Genomic DNA, 20,989 nt, shown 5'->3' on the forward strand with positions numbered 1-20,989 from the left:
ATCGCTTATTAGTCGCAGGCTGGCCTGGCCTTTATATATATATGTATGTGTTTTTAATATATATATGTATTATATATATCTCTCTATCTAGCTCTATATGTATCTATACATATAGAAATCTATTCTTTCGGTGCGGTGGGCGACGTTTTGGCCTCAGCCCCGCGCCGGCCCGAAGAGCGCTCCGAGGCGGTTTGTATCAGGTGCCCGGGGGGTGGCGGCCGCGCAGCGCTGCGCGGAGAGGGGAGGGGAGGGGAGGTGCGCTGCGCGGCCCGGCCCGGCCCGGCGTTGCGCGGCCGCGCCTCCGGCGCTGCGGGCGGCGCCCGGCGGGGGCAGCGCCGCGCTCGGCTCGCTCGGGCTCCGCAGGTGCGTGGCGGGCGCGGGGGGCCGGGCCGGACCGACGGGCCCTGCCTCCGCGGGCAGCGGCGCCGCGCCCCACTCAGGAAGTGACAAGCGCATTTCCTCCCTCCGCGCCCGGCCCGGCCCGGCCCGGCCCGGCCCGCCCGCAGCACGGCGGCGGCCAGCGGTGCCCAGAGCCGCCCGCGGCGCCCGGCCGGGCCGCTCCGCTCCGCGCCGCTCCGCGCCGCGCCGGCAGCACAGTAAGGGCGCGGCGGGGGGGGGGGGGGCGCGGCGGGCCGCTGCGCTTTGTGCGCGGAGCGGAGCAGGGCGGCGGTGGTGGGGGGGGGGGGCGGCTGCGGTGCGCGGGCTGCGGGGGCTGCGCGGCCGTCGGCGCGGGTTTCAGCCCGGGTGCGTTGCGGCGCGTTGCGCGATGTCCGACTTTTTCTCCGCGGCGACATAAGTTGGGGAGCGGAAACAAACGTCGCAGGCTGCCTTCGTGCGGACGCCCGCTGAGCCCCACCGCGCTGAGACGCTTGCCAGCCCGTCCTCAGCTCTTGCGCACGCTTCCTGCCAGGGGTTTCCGTAGTTTTCATGCCTGGGGAGCCCAGGTTTGCGATTGAGCAGGGGGCTGGGAAGGCGGGCACGTGCCCCCCTGCGTGGGTTGGTCCCCCGTGGGCTTTGCGGGGCCTTGGGGGGGGGGACGTTGGCCACCGCGCGCGGCCGCGACCGGCTCGCTGAGTCGTGTTTCTGCCCTGGATCGCGTCGGGTTGCTGAGAACGCTAGCGAAGTTGCAATGCTGGCGCGTGAAAATATCCTGAATAAGGGTGGTGGTCCTGGGTGCGCGGTTTGTAACGGTGCAGCGCCGCTGTCCGTGCCTTTGGCAGCCCCCCCGTGGACGCTGGTGTCCCTCGGCCGTGCCCCCCTCCTTAGGAGATCCTCCCGGGTAAAAAGTGAGCGTAGTTTGTTATGAAATAGGCTGATAGACCAAGCTTCAGTTTGAAATTTAAACCAGATGTGCATATTTTGCTTTCGAATCCTCAAACAACAATGAAAGTGTATTTTGACAGATTAAAAACTACTTGCAAACTGCAGAGGTAGCAATACCTTGGGGTAATAGAGTAAAAACGCTGAATTCTTGGAGCATCTTTATCGGGTTTTTTCCTCTCCCTCCCCCCTCCTTTTCTTTTTTTTGTTTCCCCCCCCCCATTCACACTTGCAGCCGGGTCCCCCCCCGCCTCTCGAGGGGGCCTGGAGTAGCTGCGGCGCACGTGATACCAGCGTGGCCTGCTCGGCTCGGCTCGGCCCTGCCGCTGGCAGCCGCAGCTCGCCGTAGCTGGAGCCGCTCGGATAGCGCCGTGCCGGAGCGCGTGCGAGGCAGCTTCCCTCCGCCGCCCGCCTCGGACGCTAGGGCTTGTTTTGGAAAAAAACCTAAAATATATAGATAGAGGTGGGGGGGGGGAAAAATCCAAACCACGAAACATTGTAGATAACGCGTCTGCAAAAAAAAAATATTCGGGGTGGGTCACGAAACAGATTGAAATTCAAATTCTCTTTGCTATCGTTTGAATCGGAGCTGTTTCACTAGCTCTTTTGGTGCTGCCTCGGGTCGCTGTCGTTGTGAAGGGGGATTCTGGTTTTTGGGAGAAGCGGGGAGAGCTTTCTGTGCTTTTAAAAGTCCTCCGAAACCTGCGGGCTGCTCGCCGTTGCTGGTGGTTTGGGCCGGGGGAAGGACCAACGGCGCGGTGCAGGTCGGGCAGGCGAGGTGCTGGGCTAGGGCTAGCGCCTGCTTACCGCCTGCTGCCAGCAGCTGCCGCTTAGAGAACAAAACGGTCTCGGGGCTTTCAAAGCCCGGGGGAAAGCCCCCACCAGAAAAACCCGGCCGGAACAGCCTGCCGTGGAGTTGTTCCTTCTCTCCGCTTGAACGGTGGAAATTCCCTCTTCCCCGGAGAGCGGCCGGAGAAGACTTGCGGGAGACGCTGTGTCCGGGGACACCGGCAGGCAGAGGCCGAGCGCGCACGCCATCCCTTCCCATTTCACAGGTGCAGGGACCGCTTTGGCATTTAAATCCCTAGGTCTAAACTTCTTCGTTTCCAGGTTACATCTAGAAGAGGGAGGGATGTTTCTGTGGGTTCCAGTTCTGGATAGAGCCAAGGTCGCCAAGAACTGCTTCAGTTTTTCTTGTAGATAGCAAATAGCCTTTGAAAGGAAAGCCAGTAAGAACCCCGAGTGTTGACTCTGAAGCTTTGCTTTTGCATGTAAAATTAGGGTAAATCTGTTCAGTATATAATTGATTTCTATGGATGAGACCCAGATTTTTATATGTGGATATCAAACAGACTGTGAGACAGAGCCTGCGTGGATTTAGGCTAATTTTCAAGGATGGACGGATGCATAAATATATGTGCATAAATATAGACACATGTAAATATGTAAACATATACCGGTATAAATCCTAAAATCCACTTAAGTTAATTATAATTGTAATCATTTTTTTTTCCAGTGTTTAAGGTTTGCTTCAGTTTCAGCAAAGGTATTGGTAGAGCCAGACATACAGCTTTTTGCCAAAATGTGTCTATTTCTGTGTGCAACAGGCATGAGGAACTCTATCCTGAGGGTGAAGAGAGAGGTGACTGAGTTTGTGCAATTTGTCCATTGTGTCATTACTGCTCAGCTTCTGATTTCTTGCATTGCAGCTGTTCTTCCTTATCTTTTCTTTCTTTCTTGTAATAAAAAAGAGAAAATCTATCAGGAAGGATTTAATCAAAGGTTGTAGAATGATTTTGCTGGGAATAGTCCTGCTGAACGTTAGTCCACATCAGAGCCGACTTTGGACCAGAGAGATGAAGCCTTGAGAAGTGCCCGAGATGCCCATGACTGTTCAAAGAGCTCAGCCTGGAAGGGCTGGGTCTCCTTGGCACCTTGTGGCGGGGAAGGAGAAGGGGAAGCGTTGTCTTTGCCCCGTGGCTGCGCTCCCAGAAGTGCTCTGTGAGGGTGAAAACACATTCAGGAAAAAAGTCCTTGTTTTTTCCATGGCTGTGGGGGACCAGGCCAGCAGAGGAGCCTGGAAGACCGTTTCTCTAGTGTTTTAACTCCTCAAGCAAGCTATTTTTATGGCTGATTTCTTGCTCCTTCCTCTCCCAAAATGAGGAGGAGGAGGAGGAAGCAAGTCTGGTGACTAGAGGAAAGGGAGAAGGGGGGGAAAAAAGAAAGTTGGAAGGGTGTTGGAGGACGCTGAATATCAGAGGTCTCACATGTTTCATCTGATGTCCCCGAGGCTAGGGAGCGACTTGGCGATGGCCACGTCTCTCTGGCCCTGGGTAGCTTCTGGGTGGTGGGCTCGCCGGGGAGCTGTTTTGCGTTATAGGGATCCTTGTGAGGCCATGTAAAAATATCACCAAAACAACAGCTTCTCCCATGCGCGTCTACTCCCAGGAGAGCTAAATATACACTCCTCAGCCGAAGAGGAGGGAATTTTCCACCGTGCTGCTCATGGGCGCCTGCGAGCCGCTCAGGTCAGCAAGACGCGTGTTTGGCCTGGGCGGCTGGCGCGACCTGGCCCGGGTGCCACCAGCCCCGGCTTGCCACGAGGCACCCTCCGTGGCGGCCAGGTGCCGGTCTCACGCAGACACGGCGGGGTGACCCCATGGGGCGCTGGGGCTTTCCAAGCAATAACTCCATTGCCTTCCTCGCGCCGCCTGGACTGGGGTCAGTTACGGAGGAACAGCCCTGATGCTCTGGTTTTGTGCCCCAGCTTCCCTGTTAACTGTGGCTGTGTGGTATTTCTGAAAAAGAACTTGGCTTTCCCAAGGTCACGCTGCGAGTTCGCTGGCGCAGCCCAGCTGCCTGCGACCCGGCTGTTTGCTGAGGCCAGTAATGCAGAACGCGGCTCTGGTACAGTGAACCAGAGAGCAGATCCTCGGGCTGTTTTGTTTTTCCAAACTTTTATGAGTTGGCTGCCTTTAGAGAAACAAAATTCCCAGGCAAGAACTTATTTCTGAAGTTCTGCCAGGCTGGTGAGAACGCTGATATTCCAAATTTTGGAGACGTAAATCTTTGGCCATCAACACTTAAAGTGTGTATTGAAAGTTAAAAAGTGCCTTTATGCAATGGATTCACACCTAGAACCTCTCTTGGCTTCTGGTGGTTGGTGCATGCGTTGTGAAGCTTATCATGGAAGATCTGATATGGCAGAAGCTTCTCTCGAAAGCCACTGAAGGGGGAAAGTGTGTTGCACTGAGCAGTAAGCTTCTGTAGGAGCACTGCAAACTTTACCAAGTCCAGCTGTCCTCAGCATGGCAGGGTGTGGGTTTCTGGATGGGCAGATGGAGTCGTAGCCATGTGCGTTTGGCTCCTTAATCACTGTATTTGAATAATAGTTTAAGAACTGGATGAGTGAGTGCAAAAAATCTGTTCTAGTGAGGTGGCTGGCTTGTTTTTATTCCTCTCCGCCCCCCCCCCCCCCCCCAAAATGTCCAAGGGAGCCTTGGTCATGGATATTTGCTTTCAGAGGGCTGAATATAGTGGCATCACTGGTGTCACTCCGCTGTAGTGCCTTTGAATCATCCCCTGGGCTATATAATTCCCTGCGTTTGTGGAACCTGGCCATAGCTTTTGCTCTCAGCAGCCAAAGTTGAGCACTTTGAAAATTGCGCTGTGTGGTAGCGTATGGGGCCATAGTGAAAGAAGAGTTTTACTTTGTGGCTGTTTTGTGCTCATATATCTTTACATCTCCTGGGGTTCGTAAAGAATGACGTTTGGCCAACTTTGATCCAGGAGTTGGAAAACCTGCCCTCGCTTTCCCTGTTCGAAACCACCCAAGAAAGAAATGACCCCAGCTCATTTCTGGGGCAGATGAGAAGCAGGGCTTGGGGGTGGTGGTCCAGGATGATGCTGCAGTTGGTGCAGATCAGTGACTTGATGGTCCTGGTGGCTGGTTTGGACTGGCTGGTTGAGGACACGCACCCATCATGCTGCCCCTAAATACGGTGTCTTCTCGGCAAAACGTAGCGCATGTTGTTGAAGCATTGTGGAGGAAGCATGGCTGAGGGCTAAGAGAAGAGGGCTCCTCGTGAGTGCCCTGCTCTGCTGAACGCTGCCAGCGGGAATGAGCTGAGTGCGCTTGGGTTTGCCTGAAGAGCAGCAGCTCTGCAGAGCGGGCGTGTGAATTAATACTGGGGTCATTCAGGCTCCTGAGCAAGTAGTACAGCCAACTCGTTCGGTTTAGCGAGAGGTGTAGGCAGGAGCAGGCAATAGCAGTCTCGCGAGCTGGTGTGGAGGTCGTTTTGGGAACTCTTTCCTTACTTACACCTCCTTGTGTCATATTTCCTAAAGTTTTGGGGTGTCTGGTTTCTTTTACAGACCTGACCAATGAATTATTTAAAGAGGTCTTGCTTCATACTGACTCTTTAAAATGTTTTGGGTGGGTGGGAAATCTGATAAACCCAGACAGTCCAACATATAGCTTAGTAGGAACAGAAAGACTTCATCCGACAGACAGCCAAACTGTTTGCTCAGTAATTTTTTTCAGGAAGATAGTTGTTTTAGTGGTTGAAGCGCTTGCTTGCATTTAAGAAATTCCTTTTCTGTCCTTATCCCCATCGCAAATTCTTTCAGTGACCCTAGCAAAGCCTCTCTGCCTCAGTTGCCCCAATTGGGCAACTGCAATAACTACTGCACTTCTTCACCTTTGGGAAATGGTAGGGAAGTAAAGCTGGATTAATCAGGACAACGAGTATTATTTCTGTTTAGGGACAGGGTCTAACGGCACTGCTAGGTCAGATGACCCTGGCAGTTTCTCATTTGGCCTGATGTGGGAAAGGGGCAATAACTGTGGATGGCGTGAGTTTTATATTTGTGTGCTAACCTTAATGTTACTGAAAATACCTTGGTGGTGTGCTGGGTAATGATTGTGCATGGCATGAAATCACTGCAAGCGTACATTGCTAACCCCATTATAGCATGCTTTTTTGTCACAGCCGTTGCGAATGAATGTTGTATAATCTTTTTGAAAGGACAAGTTTTAATACTATTAAATAGATGCCAAAAGCTACTGTTGTGTGCACATGCTGAAGATCCGTTACAATTATGAAGATACAGAAAGCATTAAAAATATCTACGTTTGTTTTTTGTGGCATCTCCATTAGTTCAGAAAAGATAATCTGTTTATTGGAATATCAGTTGTGTTATAATTGAAATATAATGCAATAGAGGCTACTTTCCACAATGAAAGGATGGTGGTTAATGAAGATTTACAGTTGCTGATAACTGCATTTAAAAACTAAGTCACCCACGTTTTCTTTTGCACATGGTTTATGTTGTTGGTAGAAAATTACTTTTCCCATGGAGGTTTTGGATGAATTGTTATTATTGGGTACAGGTTGAGAAGGGCAGAGTGTGGATAAATTGCAAACATTTTTCATGCTTTCTGTCTGAAAGAAGGCTGAACGTTGGTTAAATAATGCAAACTAAGAACGTGGTTCTGCCTCCCCGTTGTCAGCGCCTGCGGGGTTTTCAATGGGTCTTGGAGCTGACCCTGAATTGTGACAAGGCATCACCTACCCTGGCTGTAAGCATCTAGAATTAAATGCCATTACATTAATTGCATGTAGCAAGTCTACTCTTTGCCATTCCTGCACGTGCATTGAACTGAACGTTTCCTTTGGAAGCAGTGTAATTTTAAGCCCATTTGAGACCGAGCAACAAAACGCTATCAAACCATCTCATGCTCCTCTCTGTTCTGACAAGTTAAGTATTTTAAACTTCATTTAAAAAATTAAACTCCCTTATGTGATCGATTGGATTGCTAATGCCCTCCTTATACGCGCTGCCTTGTTGTAGTTGTGTGCGCGTCTCTTGTGCACAGTAACAACGCCGCGATTCACAATGCGTGAGCAAGGCTGTGGCTTAAGAAAGAGTCATGCTGGAACTGAAACAAAAGCCCAGTTAGCCTCCAGAGGGTCTAGTTTTTCAGTCCTCGTGCTAGCACTTGCACAAGTCGTTTTGTTGGCTCCATCGGGACACGAACTGGCTTCTAGGCAGCTGCTGGGCACCTGCCCCGTCGAGCCCCCAGAGCCTGCGGCGCTCCTCTAGTCCCATCGGTATATCGGTATGGCTGCACGTTTAGTAATTTTCTGAATTAATTCTTGTTTGAGCATGTCTTTTAGAAGAGCCATCCAGCGCTGATGTAAAAGGTTAGTGCTGGCTGAGAACCCACCACAATTGCTGATAAATAATTGCAATGATGATTGTCAGTACTATTGAGAAAAATTGCACTTTTCCTTTAATCTGAATCTGCGTGGTTTCAGTTTCCCACGTCACTGAACACCGTTATACCTCTAGTTTGCTCCGTTTGAAGAAACTTAAAAGCATTTCCTTCCCATACTGCTGGTGATCAAGTCGTTCCTTAGCATTTCACAGGCTGAATTCCACAAGTCTTCCACTGTAGCAGCGTATTCAAGTCTTTTAGTTATTCTTGGGTTCTTTTCCAAACCTTAATCAGACATTGCAGAAGGCTCCAGACACTAGATTCCCGTAGCGACTGTGTAGTACAAAATACAGAGGCGATACTGTCTCTTCTCTTCCTTGAGCTCCCTAGTTTGCGTAGCCACAGATCGTATCGACCCTATCCATCGCACAATGCGAGAGTCTTTTTAAATCCCCCTGCCTTTGACGTGAGTATCTTGTAAGCGAGGCCTGTATTCTTTGTTTTTAAGGCATAATTTTACATCTCTGTTAAAAACTGGGCTGTTTATTTCTATCCCTTCCGTATCACTAAGTTGTTGTTCTCCGTGTTTACTGTCCTGCCAGTCTTGAGTTGCTTCTAAACTGAAGCAGCACTGATTTTCTGTTTTCTTCCAAATTGTTACCAGAAATGTTACGTGGCGTAAGATGAAAGTCCAGCTTCTGTCGAACCCCACTAATGTGTATCCACTCAGTACTGGCTGTTTATTTGCAGGTCTCTTTGAGATGTCTCAGTTAAATGGTTATCAGTACCTGTCATTCATTTTTGTGCATTTTAATCAAGGCTTTTTTACCAGCGCTCCCTTTCACCAGCCAAAGCTAGATCTCAGCACAAAGATATCAACCTAGATGAGATCTATTTTTATATTGTCGCTAATTAGGCTTCCTGAGTTTAAGCCCTTAGCTTGAAAACTGGATCTTGTAGGACCTATGTCATTTTGTCTGGGACCATCAGTTTTCCTTTCAAACCGTTAACTTTTCTTCCTGGCACTTCCCCAGTGTTCCATGACGCCTTGAAAAATCAGCATTAATGGTTCAGAAGGCTTTTTGGCATGATCTTTTGAAAGTCTAAGGTGTAAATTATTTGGAGCTGTTGTTTTAGAAAGGGCTATATTTAGTGCCTGCTGTTTAATGTCATCCCAAGTAACTCTTAACCACAAATATGACTCTACCATTTTGCGCTCTTCTCAGTACAGAACAAAACGTATATTGACCATTTCTCCCTTTTCTACGTTGTTACTAATGTTGTGCCTTTCTGTCTCATTGTGGACCAGTATCATTAGTGGGACTTTTTATTGTTCTTAATAGCTATAAAAGCCCCTGTATCTTGTTTTCTACATCCCTGTTCACCATAGATTTTATTTATTTATTTACTGTACTCTTCTACTCCCATTACAACTTTTCTATAACTTCCCATTGTTCATATTTATTACTATCAGTATAGGGAAATGTGTGTATTAATAGTAGAATATTAGTTATTAAGCCTCGGGTGGGGTGTTGCAGGGAGCTGGGGCGGCGCTTGTGACCCGCCGCTCGCAGGAGCCCCGGCACTGAGCTGGCACCGAGGGAGGGCTGCCACTGCTTCCCGTTTCTGGGGGTGCTGAGGGATTGGTTTCTCTTCTGGATTTTTTTGCCAGTGGAGTGGGCAGGAAGGGAGATGTTCTTCAACTCTTCAGGGGGTCCTGAGCTAAACTAAACTTTCACCTGAGCCCAAGCTCCTTTCCGACTTTATACGCCTGCAGCCCATAGAGCTGTCGTGCCAAGAGTCGGTCATCGGTGAATGGAGAGTATCCAAATGTTGGAGGGTCGCAAGTAGGGAAAATGCAGATTTTTTTTTTTCTTCACTGCATGTTCACAGAGTTATAAGTGACATGATACCTTGTGGTGAGTGAGCAGTCTTGCCCCATCCCTTTAGGAAGTTCAAGAAGGCTGAGCAAGGTGGTGTTCCTCTCAGCCCGGATAGAAACCGGCGTTGTTCTCATTTACGATGACTGTTCAATATTTTTTTTTTTCTCTAGTATCTTGGAGGCAGGCTGAGAAATCGGTGCTTTTATTGGTGCGAAGCTGTCATGGGGTTTATCTCGCCTCACTCCAGCTGCACAAAAGTCAGACGCTGAGCCACTGGGTCTCCTTCTGCAGCCCAGCTTCTGCAGGCATCTCCAGTGGGTGAATCATCCCATTTAGGTAGGTAGGAAAAGTCGCCCTGTGCAGATGTTATTTCTACAGAGGCTAACTAGGCAGTTGGCTTAGCCCAAGTACTTTGCTTTTGGGCAGCCTCGGCCTTCGGAGGAAGCTTGCTGGGTCTGCGTGCAGCGACCTGAATAGCTGTTCCACAGCCTAGCCTTCGGGGAGCCGTTTGAGGAGCCAAAACTACATGAGTTCTGGTCTTTACGTGCTGCTGACACCTTACAGGAACTGGGAGTATATGATAGCAACAGATTCTATATTATTCCAGCTTCTTAAATGTCTCCCTGAGATATTAAAAACACCAGCTGAGACGTAAGTCCAAACTCTCAATGAATAACTCCCTGGAAATGTTGTCAGGAACATTTAGGTGCTGCTCGGCTTTGATTTACATGGGTAAACATGATGAGTGGGTGTTTGCTTTGACCTCTTCCTCCAACAGAAAGACTTCATTTGAGGAAAGACGAAGCATCCGCGACTGTTCCCTGGCACAAAATGAAGCTGTTCTGTGTGCTGCTGCTGGCGTCTTCGGGTCGGGAATGACCCTCCGTGTGCTCAGCCTCATCCTGCCGGGCTCCTCAGAGCAGTGGGTGATGCCTGTCCCCCTGCCGAGGCCGGGCTCCGCTCATGGGGTATAAATAATCCCAGCAGAGCCTGGCGTCATGGCTTTCCCATGTGAGAGGGCACCGAGTGGATAAGACTGGCTGAACCTGGCTGGTTTTTTTTTTCCCCACGTCTGTTAGCCTTCTGGAGGTGCAAGCCAGGAGAACGCTGCAGCGTGTCCTTGACTTCTGAAGGCGCCTTCTTTCACGTGGCCCGCTCTTGTCTCGCACCCTGTGCTCTGCTCCCCTCGAAGCTTCGCAAGGCGACCCCCGGCTTGGATGGGCCCGCCAGCTGTGTTTGCAGGAGATGTCCCCGTGCCGGACTGAGCCTTGGTGCAAGCTACAGGAAACTGCTTCAGCACTTCCCTCTTGGGTTTCCTTAATTTAGCCTAGTGGACACAACCAGCCCTCTCTTTGCCGTGACGAACGATGAAGAACAGGAAGGAGAGGGCTCCCTCCTCTCTCTGCACGTTTCCAGAGCTATCGAAACCGGCTCCTTTGCAGCCCGTGCACGTAGGAACCGTCTTGGGCTAACAGATTGTCGTGTATGTAATGACCCCGAGGAAAACAAGGAAATTTAAAGGCTGCGGGGCTATACAAGTTGGCTGTTCAGTCTGCCAGATTCACGCTAATTCAGACAACTTGCACATGTTTCGCTCCTCTTCCATTAAAAAGATTTATGGAAGATATAGGGTGCCGCGAGCGATTTCCAGCGTGCCGGAGAGGTGGAGGTGGCCACAGCCACGGGCAGGCGAAGGCTTCCCGGCGTCGGGGAGGAAGAGGATCGGGGTGCTGCAGCCTCTTGCCACGAGCGCCGGCGGCCGCCCCTCGGCCGGCTGCTGCGGGCTGGGCTCGGGCAGGGGTGGAGGACGGAGGGGCTCGCGCTCCTGCCCGGCTCTGCCGGCAGGAGGGCCGCTTTCGGAGGCAGCCTCTGCCGCTCTGCGGTTGCAGAGGACGGCCCGAGTCGCGGCGGTTGCTCTTGCGTCGGCAGGTGAAATCGAGACGCCGGCTTTGCCGGGGGGGGTATCTTAGCTGCTGCGCCTCGCCGTTGCCGTGAAATGCGAATGGCGACGGCGAGACAAAGGGGAGAGGTGGGCTCCTTCCAGCGGCGGCGAGGACTCGGGGAGCCAGAGGTAGCTTTCGACTCCACGGCCCTTTGAAAAGGAAGAAATAAAGCCTGAGTAATCGTTCTGACTTATCGCCGCTCTGCGAGTGAGACCCCGTGCCTTCGTGTCAGCTGTGTCAGATCAGGACGCGCGTTGTACCGCTTGTTTTGCGCTTTTTATCAAGATTTCCTTCGGCGTATTAGCTGAGCTGGGTGATGCTTTATCTGGCGCGCGCCAGATGATAGTCAACTGCACTTACGGGGTGCCGCTTCCTCCCGCCCGCAGAGCGAGGAGGTCACAGGAGGCTTTTCTCAGCCCAGGATCCCAGGCGGTCTTTGCAGGGAGGGGTCCCCGAAAGTGCAGCCGCTTGCCCTGGGCACGTGTTGCCTGATGCTTTGCAACTGCTAGCTGCGCGGAGGGCTCTGGGCTCATGTTTCAGGAGTTGAGGAGCCCTTTGAAAGCCTTTTCTGAGTTAAGGAATTAAATTCCAGAGATTGCCCAAGAGCAGAAGTACTTCTCTCTAATGCAAACAGCAGCCTTGCAGCGTTTTCAGATTACCCCAGCTCCGGAGGTTGTAACCATAACGATGGGATCAGGAGCGGTTATAAATAGAGTTTTGCCATATGCAAGCTGCACACAGATGAGACGCTTTGTGGGCATCAGTTGAAAACATTTAACACTCTTAAAACTTTGTCTGCCTGCATCAGGTAAATAACCTCAATTTTTGGAAAGTTCTAAGTGATCGTTTTTCTGGGCTCAATGTGAGGTTTTGCAATCTTGTCCTGGCATTTATCCGTAAGACAGAAGTGGTGGGAGGTCGTAGGATGTCTGGCTCTTCTCTGGCAGCCGATGTGTCAGTCCAGTGTTCTTATGCTTTAAACTCAGGTATTTTCTGCTTTCACCCTCGTTCTTCAGGAGCTGCCAGCCTCTCGATTCTCCAGCTCTGCCTGGGAAAAAGAAAGAAATCTCACTTGCTAACAGTATCCAAATCTGTTTGGAGAATGACGATGGTGTTCTCCTGGTGCGTAGGAAGAGTTTCTAGATTCAACTGCAAGATTTCCTAAATCTCACTAGTGCTTAGTCCATGTAGTTCTTCTTGGGTGGTTGTCACCGATACGTTGAAAATGCTACAGTCGGTGTTGCTGCGCTGAGAGCGTTTTGCAGCTGCCAGACACGCTTCTCGCAGAGATACCAAGAGCTCTGGCGCGTTTTTGTCTGGCTCGAAGTAGGTGGACATCATATAACAGAGGTAGGTATCAGAGGGGCTTAAATAATATTTGAAACTGTGTATGCTTGAAAAATGAGTCTAGGGAAAAAAAAAAAGAGCGTGTTGTGGCTCTGCGTTTATTGTCGCAGACGTTTCACATTGTATATGGGAAAAGAATATGAGGAAGAAACAAGAAGTGTTTTTTTGTCTCCATTTACTAGGCCGGTGTACTCTGCATGGTAATTGAAAGTAAACCTGGGTTCTGCTGGTTTGTTCAGCATCCCTGGTTATTAAGATTAAGCAGCCAAAACAATTCTCAGTTCAGCAATCCCTCAGCTTTTGGGACCATGGCCAACACTTGCAATGTCTCTCAGACCGTTTCAAATTCTTACAATAAATCTTACAACTGGGGTGGGGGGGAAAAAGGTGAGCTGGCTCGTTGGACCAGCAGATTGGACTGCTGGTACCACTTCAGCTGCTCTTCTCCAGAGACCACGCCAGTCCAGCAGACTGGACTTGCTCTGAAATGTTATTCAGAATAAACAGTGGTCCCATGAGTAGATTAGGCTGTGACTGCAGGTTTGTTTAAAGAGAACGTGCCATTCTTACAGTCATTTTTCTGACTAAAGCGTCCTTTAGAATACGTCTACGTGGCCAAGCAGAAGCAGTAGCATTAGCTATTCGCCAGCCAGCTTGGATGCTGGAGGTACCGTAGGAGCAAGGTGCTCCGTGGGGCTAGGTGCGCTCGCTGAGGAGGGAGCAAGGTGCGTTGCCCTGTGCCGAGCGCTGCCGTTACGGGTTGTCCAGCACCGAGCTGGCTCATGCGATGCTGGCCGAGGTGTGGCTCCGCGGCAGCGCGTTGCGTGGCGGATGCACCCTTCAGCTGCCGTGGCTCATCGGCTTGTGCGCGTGGCCAGCTAGAGCGATCCTTTGGGAGCTTTTATGGTGGTCTCCCACAAAAAGTTATGGGCAGCCTGAATGGCAACCAAGAGCTACTGGAAGACCCGATATTAATGCTATAAATGGGCGTGCTCTTCTTTAACTGTTATCGCGGACGAGTTTTCCTGCAGCAGACTGGGTGTCTGCAGGAGTGCGTGATCCCGGTCGCGTAGGCACTTAGCACGTATCGTTGCCAGCTCTCAGCCAGGGACCAGCGTTCTCCTGGGCTGCACCTCTGACCTGTCACTTGCTGCTTGCTGTTTGCGATGACTAATTTTGCTCTCTTCTTTTCCTTTTCAGTTGCCAGGGAGGAAAAGGCAAAGCCATTGCCAGCACCATTTTCTTCCAGCTCAGCTGTTGAGATAGACCACCTCTGACCCTCCCCTGTCATTTCTCAGCCCCTTTCCGCTGAGTGTTTGTAAGGGAGTCTTTCCCCTGCCTCTCCTTTCCCTTGAGAGCAAGGGGGCAATAAAACTGATGTTGTTTTTTTACTGAACTAGATGGTGTGTCATTTTCCTTAGTCACTCTTTTTATTTATTTATTTTTCCCAGCGAGAGCTTGCACGCAGATGAGTTTCAACCCAAATGCCCAGGTCTGGGGCGAGTTTGGACTCGGGCTCTCCCTGCAGGCTGGGGTGTTTGGAGCTGTGGTTTGGGTGCAGGGTGCTGGAGACCAGCCACTCCGCTGGACTTCAGCGTCAGGCGGAGGCAGTGCCCGTGGCAGCGCGCGGTGCCTCAGCGTCTGGAGCTGGGCAGGGGGTCTAAGTAGATTTTTTTTGTTTAGTTATTTATTTATGGCTGTGAGCAGGACCATAGTAGAGTTGCTGCTCCTGGTAGTGAAGGTTGACATGGCACGTAGCCTTCGCGGTGACAGCAAGTTGTCCCATGAGGGTGCTGTTTTGGCAAACCATGGACTCCTGGTGGTGGTGGTGGTGGTGGTTACTGGTGCAGCTGGCGGGAAACGCTCAGCCTGGAGCGAGCTCGCGCTGGTGGCTCGGGGCTGCGCAGGAGTGCTGCGGGTGTGCGTGGGGAGAACCTCCCCTCCTGCCTTAGCAGGATGTTCATCATAAGCAAAGTGATTTTGCGGCTCACAAAGCCGTGCAAATCTACAGAGCTTCTATCTTCTTACGTGCAACTCATGATTGCTTTCCCCTTTGCTATACAGACAGCTTAAAATGTTAAGTGTAGGCAAATCTTTTACTTATTAATTAATGGTGAGAGTATATCTTTATCTCGTTAGCCCTAGAAAAGATTAGTCTAGCTACAAGTAGCAGGCAGATGACTGTATATATATTTTCCTTCCTTTTCTTTGGCTGGTAATTTCCAGTTACTTTATGTGGTAAGACTGAATCATCCCTGATCTGAACCAAGCGGAAGGGGGACGCTGTGGGAAGATGTGTGATCCCCTCGTAAGGAGAGCTAGAGCATCTTTTGGCAAGGGGCTATCAGCTGGACCGCGGCTCGTGAACGGAAGTGTCGTGCTTGCCCTTGCGCGTGTTTGACTGCTAGACTGTGGACAAGGGTGCAGTGAGTGTCGTATTTGATAAATGCTTTTCTTATAACCTTTAATGTTATTGCCTTGCATTTGGAACCAGAGCTAGTGTATAAAGCCCTTGGGAAGACAGCACGCGTATGGGCGACAGCGGGAGCAAACTGTTTTGTACTAGTACTTTTGCGTTTGCCATTTCCAGTCCTCTGTGACCCGAGGTTGAAAAGACCAGGCCCAATGTGTCTGGAAGCTGTTGGAAGACCCTGTTGACTCGGACAACTTGATGTCAGGTTCAGGATGAGATAGGAAAGTACTATACCTTTTTTGCTTCTAAGACTAGAGAACCTGGGGTAACTTTTTCCCTTTGACACAGATTCCCAGCGGGAAATCCTGCCACAGCTGAAGTCTGCGGAGGTTTTGCTGTTTGAAGTCATGGGCACTTACTCATAATCCTGTTTACTAGTCAACAGTGCATTTTCGGAGAGTATAGACTTATTCTCAGGCCCGAAGGGGATGCTTTACGTTTATTGGAGGTTTTCACCTCGTATAAAATCAATATTTGTCGATTAAATGGAAGAGTGAGAAACTGAGCAAGACTACTTAAGAGAAGGGGAGCAAACTGCACAGGGTTGAGCCCCTTTGAGCCTTGCTGCGAAAGTTAAATTGTAGCCTGAATGAGAAAATGAGCCCATGCTTAGCTATTTGCAAATAGACTGTAAGGATTTTTCCAAATTTACAGCAAAATAAGTCAGCAAATTGAAAATGTAACTCTTAGTATTATTTAAAATACTGATGATGAGATAGCTAAATAAGACTGTGCAATGAGGAGATTCAATGTAGTTGCAAGATATCTTAATAGCATCTTACTCTGTGGACAGCTAGGCAGCTCCACCTCAGCTTATAACCTTGGAGGAACAAAGACTTGTTATTACTTGGACACTGTCCAGCAACTGGGCAAAAATAGTTTACGCTATTTATAGCTTTAATTCTGACTTGTACCATATATCTGTTGTCCCATGCAAATTTTCTGGAACTTTTTTGGTTTCCCCCCCCCACCTCAAGAATGCTGTTGAATCTCTGCTTTTCTTTGGAACTTGCTGGGGTGATTTGGTGAGCTCGGTTTCTTCGCTGCCGCAGAGCTCTCGCAGGGTCACGGTTTTCATCGCGTACTTGGAATATTTTAAATGGGAAATGTGCAACTGGGACACCCGCGCTGGTGGGGAGGGAGCATTACGTTTATCTGGTGAGGTGGGAGGGTGGCTGGACGGGTTAGAAACGTGCTCAGTTTGGCCTAGAGGGATTAGGTTTGGTCCTTCAAACTGGAAGGCCTGAAACGTATTTAAAACTTTGCAATCGCAGTAACAGTTCTTTTGGTCTGTTGTCGCCTGCTAGGAGGAAGTGAGCTTCACATTTTCCACAGTCAAACTGCATTTACAGCTTTTCCTCTTGGTGAGACATTTATGTCTAAAAAAAATACTGCTTCTATTCTATCTTGTATTCATTTTTCCATAACTCTTCTCTTGGTGCTATATGCTGCTTCTGAACTGGAGTAACTGAACTCCCTTGCCCTGGTATAAAGAAAATGCCACTTTTTCGGCAGTCCTCGAAGCAGTGGCTGCCAAAAGATGAACTTCGCTCCAGGACTTGACCTCATCTACCCTTGCTTACTGAAGCAGCTTTTGACTTGGAGTAGCTGAAGTTGGGACAGTCTTGGCATGGGATACGGGGAGCTGGGCTGTCGGATTGCTGCTGTGTGCTGATGTGCGCGTTTTTCACTGAGCCAAAGCGTGCTCTTGGTTACGCTTTAGTATTTTGGAATAATTCTGTTGATCGCAATGGATCCGACTATGCCGTTCAGCTGAGCACGGTCTGGGCCGAGGTGTCGTCCAGTTTCACAGGGTTTCTGAGGGATCTGGAAGCGACTGGTGAGCCTTGGTCTGGAGGGAGCGAGGCAACCATTAGTTTCATTCGGAAAATGAGGCTCAGTAATGCTCTCCTTCCCTCTTTGCGGAGACTTAAAATGCTCTGTGAATGGTGACACAGGTGCCTGAATAGAGTTTTCTCTAGCAGTTGTGGAAGGAGCAGTGTTGTGAGGGCACTGGGTGAAGACACGAGTCCTTGCTCAGTCACATCAGCTGTGATAACCATCTCCTTGTCACCTGCGATTCGTGTCCCGAGACCAATCAGGCTGTACGGTTTGCAAGGTGCCATCAGTATGGCTCAATGTCCTGCTTTTCTGCACGCCCTCTCTCCTTGCAAAGAGGTGTTATATCAGTGTGTTATTTGGAGACGGATTATTTGGAGCTGAACGGGTTTTGGATGTGTTGTGTGCAGAGGGTCGCTGTCCCACAGCAACTGGAAATCTGCGTTCGCGGATGACGCGGGTCCGCAGCGGGTGACGCGGGTCACGATGTGACTCTTCATCGTGAAGAGCGCTGCGGGGAGTCAGACACATGGCATGCTGTGTCTGCTGATGTTCGTGCTCCTTTCGGCCACGCAGAGCATCAGAAATATGGTCTCCTCCGTCCCACGATGTTTTCCACGCTTTTCGGTGTGATAGCTGAACAGGGCACGGTCGTGGCTCGATGGGCACACTGTGCGCGGAGGTCGCCGCGGCAGCATGCGTCTTCGTGGGCAGAGCCGGATCCTCCTTCCGAGACACGGGAATATTTGCCCAAGACTTGCCGCTCTAAGGCTGTGCTCCTTGCACGCGTATTGTAAGGAGTTCATTTGTTTGCAAGTACTGCCTTTCAGGCCCGCGAATGAATGTTTGATCATCTGACTAATCAAATGGAAAATAACGTGTCGTGCATTTGGCCTAAGACAAGAGGCTGAGAAGCAGCTTGTCTCCTTGCTGGCAGGAAGGATGCTGATAATGACTTGAGACTTTGAGGCTGAGAAATAGTGTTTCATGGTTTGAACAACTCTCTAACAAGAACAGAAAGGAATCAAAATATGATTCTTACTCTTGTATTGCTATACTAGTAAATCTGTTGTAGACATTTCATTCGTTCCAACTGGTAGCAGATCTAATGCAAAAATGCTTACGAATAGCGGCGTTCAGTCCACAGCAGCCGTCTCGCTCTCTGTCTGCTTATCACATTGTCCCGTTAAAGCTTGACCTTAGAAACTTTTTTACCCCTCCAAGCACAGCCGGGCTGGGACGACGGCTGCCTGCCCAGGTACTCGCTGCGCAGGAGGACACCGGAGCGCCATGCTGGTGTGTGCTGGGCACGAGGCTCTGGGGACCAGCACAGCTGTTTTGCCATCAAAAGCATGTCTGTACGCTTACCAAGTTTTCAGTGCTGTTTCTATCTCCAGACAGTATAAAATAGGTACAGTGGCTGATCAAAAGACTTAATGTCCCTCAGTGAAACTTAGAAGTGCTGATTTGTTCTTTTTACACTATGATTTTTTGAAAGACCAGCCTTGAGTTGCTGCGATGTTGTCCCAGAGAGCAGATCTAGGAGAGCCCTCTTTTTGTCTCTGCCACCGCGAAGGTTACAGGGGCCTCTGCTCGCTCTGTACGTTGAAGCAGTGAACGTGGAAACCGCGGGGTTTGCTAACGCTTTCCTGCTTCCACGTGCGAGGGCTGATTGTGGATGTTGTGTTCGGTGGTGCGGATAACGGAGCTGGCAGCATATGTTGGGTGCGGTGGCCGGAGCAGCTCTCGTTGCAGGGCTCTCGCTGCAGAGCGGGATGCCCAGGCCACCCCTAAATGTCGGAGGTGCGGTAGGAGGGACTATTAGGCAAAAAGCAGATGAGTGATTTACTTTGCCTCCAGAAATCATGCATTCATCTGTAAAACTTATGTGGATGTGTTTCTAAAGGAAAGGATAGGCAGCTTGGCTGTAGCTCCTGGCTTGGTCTGTATCCACAGGAACACGGATGCATCCCCCAGCACGGTGATGTGGTGGCCCTAATGTCCTCTGTACCTACGTCCAAAATGCGATGCATTAACTGTGCTTTACGGAAATGTTGTCTGGTAATTTAGTCTAAAATTTACTTAAATCCCTGTGGAGAATGGTTCTGGGTTGGATCCAGAGCTTCTAGAGGAGGTCAGTTCCCTACAGGCCCCAGCCTGAACTTAACCTTGACTGAGGGATGAAGATAGTTTCTTTATCTGATTGCATACAAGGAAGTACGTCTCTTAAAATAATGGTCCCTGAAGATTATTTGTTTATTAGCATCTGTGTGTGTGCAAACCTCCCATCTATAAATGCACGTTTCCTTTCGGCAGTGCAGCGCTGATGGAGGGAACAACCCCAATCTGCAGAGCAGGCGCCAGCTCACGGTGCGTGTTTGCGGCGGGCGGGCGGGACGGGGCAGGACCGTGCCTCGGTCATGCCATGCGCCAGGCGCTCTGCGGAGCCGGCTGGGAAGCCAAAGATTGCGTGGCGGTGGAAAGCTTTACTTTTCGTTGCAATTTCTTGGTGGTGGTGACTTAAAAACAAAAGCAAGTGGTAGTCAAGAGTCCCGAAAGCATTTCCTGTTGTTGATTGGACACAAGAGCAGATGATACTAACTCCTGGCTGAAAGCGTGGCAGAGGGAGTACTGTTTTTATGTTGTGGTGACATGAGTGTCCGTTCCTGCCTTGCTGGCCGGCGTGAGCCGGGGTGCACAGGGCTGCTGCTGGCAGCCGCATTAATCATTATCTTGGGGAAAGATAATTATTGGTGAAGAAATCATACCCTGTTAATGAGGAACTGTGCTTAACTGCCTGCATGCTGCTGAACACTTGTTTGATCTTCACTTCCCGCGATGCCACGTCGCAGCCGATGGCCTTGGTGCCCCTCTGGATCCGGCCATGTGACGTCTCGGCGCAGGGAAAGCAGACTTATCTCTGTGTTGTGATCGGGGGAGCTGATAGGTGGAGATGTCAAGGAATGGTCCAGCATGACCCAGGAAGTTTGAGACGGACAGAGATAAAGGCCTCCGGTATTTTTAGTGCACATCCTGTGCTTTGGCCGTCTCGCTCTGTTCTCTGCGCTGGTACCGCAGAGCTGGTTTGGATTAGCAAATGCTTTGCTGTATTAGTGCTGGAAGAGTTGAATATTTATAAATAGTTACTAAAATTAGCCCTTTAGGAGAAGGCTGTTTAGAGAGCAATGTAAGGAGGAAGGTCTTGGGAGTCCCGGGAAGTCCCGGTGCTGCAGCGTGCTGTGGATGCGCTGGTCTCCGTGAGCCTGTCGGCTCAGCGCAGGGCACCGTTAGCAGAAGCTGGTCTTTCTGCGAGCAGCGTTGGCCCCTCTCTGGCGGATCCTGGACACCTTGGACATGTCTTGCTTGGACGTTTGCGTGGGCAGCTGCTTCTGTGCTCCCCCTCTCGGGTCAGGGGCTCAACTGTCGTAGCTCCAGAAACCATGACCCTCTAAAATTGCCAGGATATAACCCTGTCCTGAATGGGACCGCTGGGTTCTGGTCCTCACACCAACCCAGAGTACCCGTGATACAGACCCGCGATTTGGGCTCTGCTAATTATGTGCAGTTTTGATGCTCTGAAATGCCTTGATGGTCTGAGAAGCATGTAAATGCTTTGCCTTTATACCTGGTGGTTTCTCTTTGGTCACTGGGTTGCCCATAGGCTTATGTGGAGGCTACTAGTAAATTGTACATTATAAGCCAACCAATATGCCGTAAGAACCCAGAGACTGTACCGTATGCCCTCTGGACAGTAAATCTTCGGAAAACGTATTGATTCCCTCGCTGGGTTTTGCACTCTGGATGAACTTTGTCCTCGCAGAACAACAGTAGGTAATTTTTCTTTACTAGCCAGCTGGCCTTTGAATGAGCTGCTCATAACACCATCACAAACTCTAATCCAAGTAAACATGGAAAAGATGATTTGCAAACTGGAAAGAGAATCAATACCAGCTCATAATGAGGT

The 20,989-nt window shown here is 50.2% G+C and overlaps 1 protein-coding gene across 6 annotated transcripts in view; it reads left to right on the top strand.

Moving 5' to 3' along the window:
• The window catches only part of FAM53B (family with sequence similarity 53 member B), a 68,991-nt gene continuing 48,002 nt past the window's right edge, over positions 1–20,989 (top strand). For 3 of the 6 annotated variants that reach the window (XM_068951477.1, XM_068951483.1, XM_068951484.1), the window contains exon 1: positions 497–596. The gene's annotated coding sequence lies outside the window, so the exon portion shown is untranslated. Of the gene's footprint in view, positions 44–292; positions 364–496; positions 597–11,303; positions 12,717–20,989 lie in introns of those variants that run through there. The other 3 variants (XM_068951481.1, XM_068951480.1, XM_068951478.1) reach the window with 3 other exon arrangements.

This window comes from Struthio camelus, chromosome 7 (genome assembly GCF_040807025.1).
Source record: "Struthio camelus isolate bStrCam1 chromosome 7, bStrCam1.hap1, whole genome shotgun sequence".
Classification (NCBI taxonomy): Eukaryota; Metazoa; Chordata; class Aves; order Struthioniformes; family Struthionidae; genus Struthio; species Struthio camelus.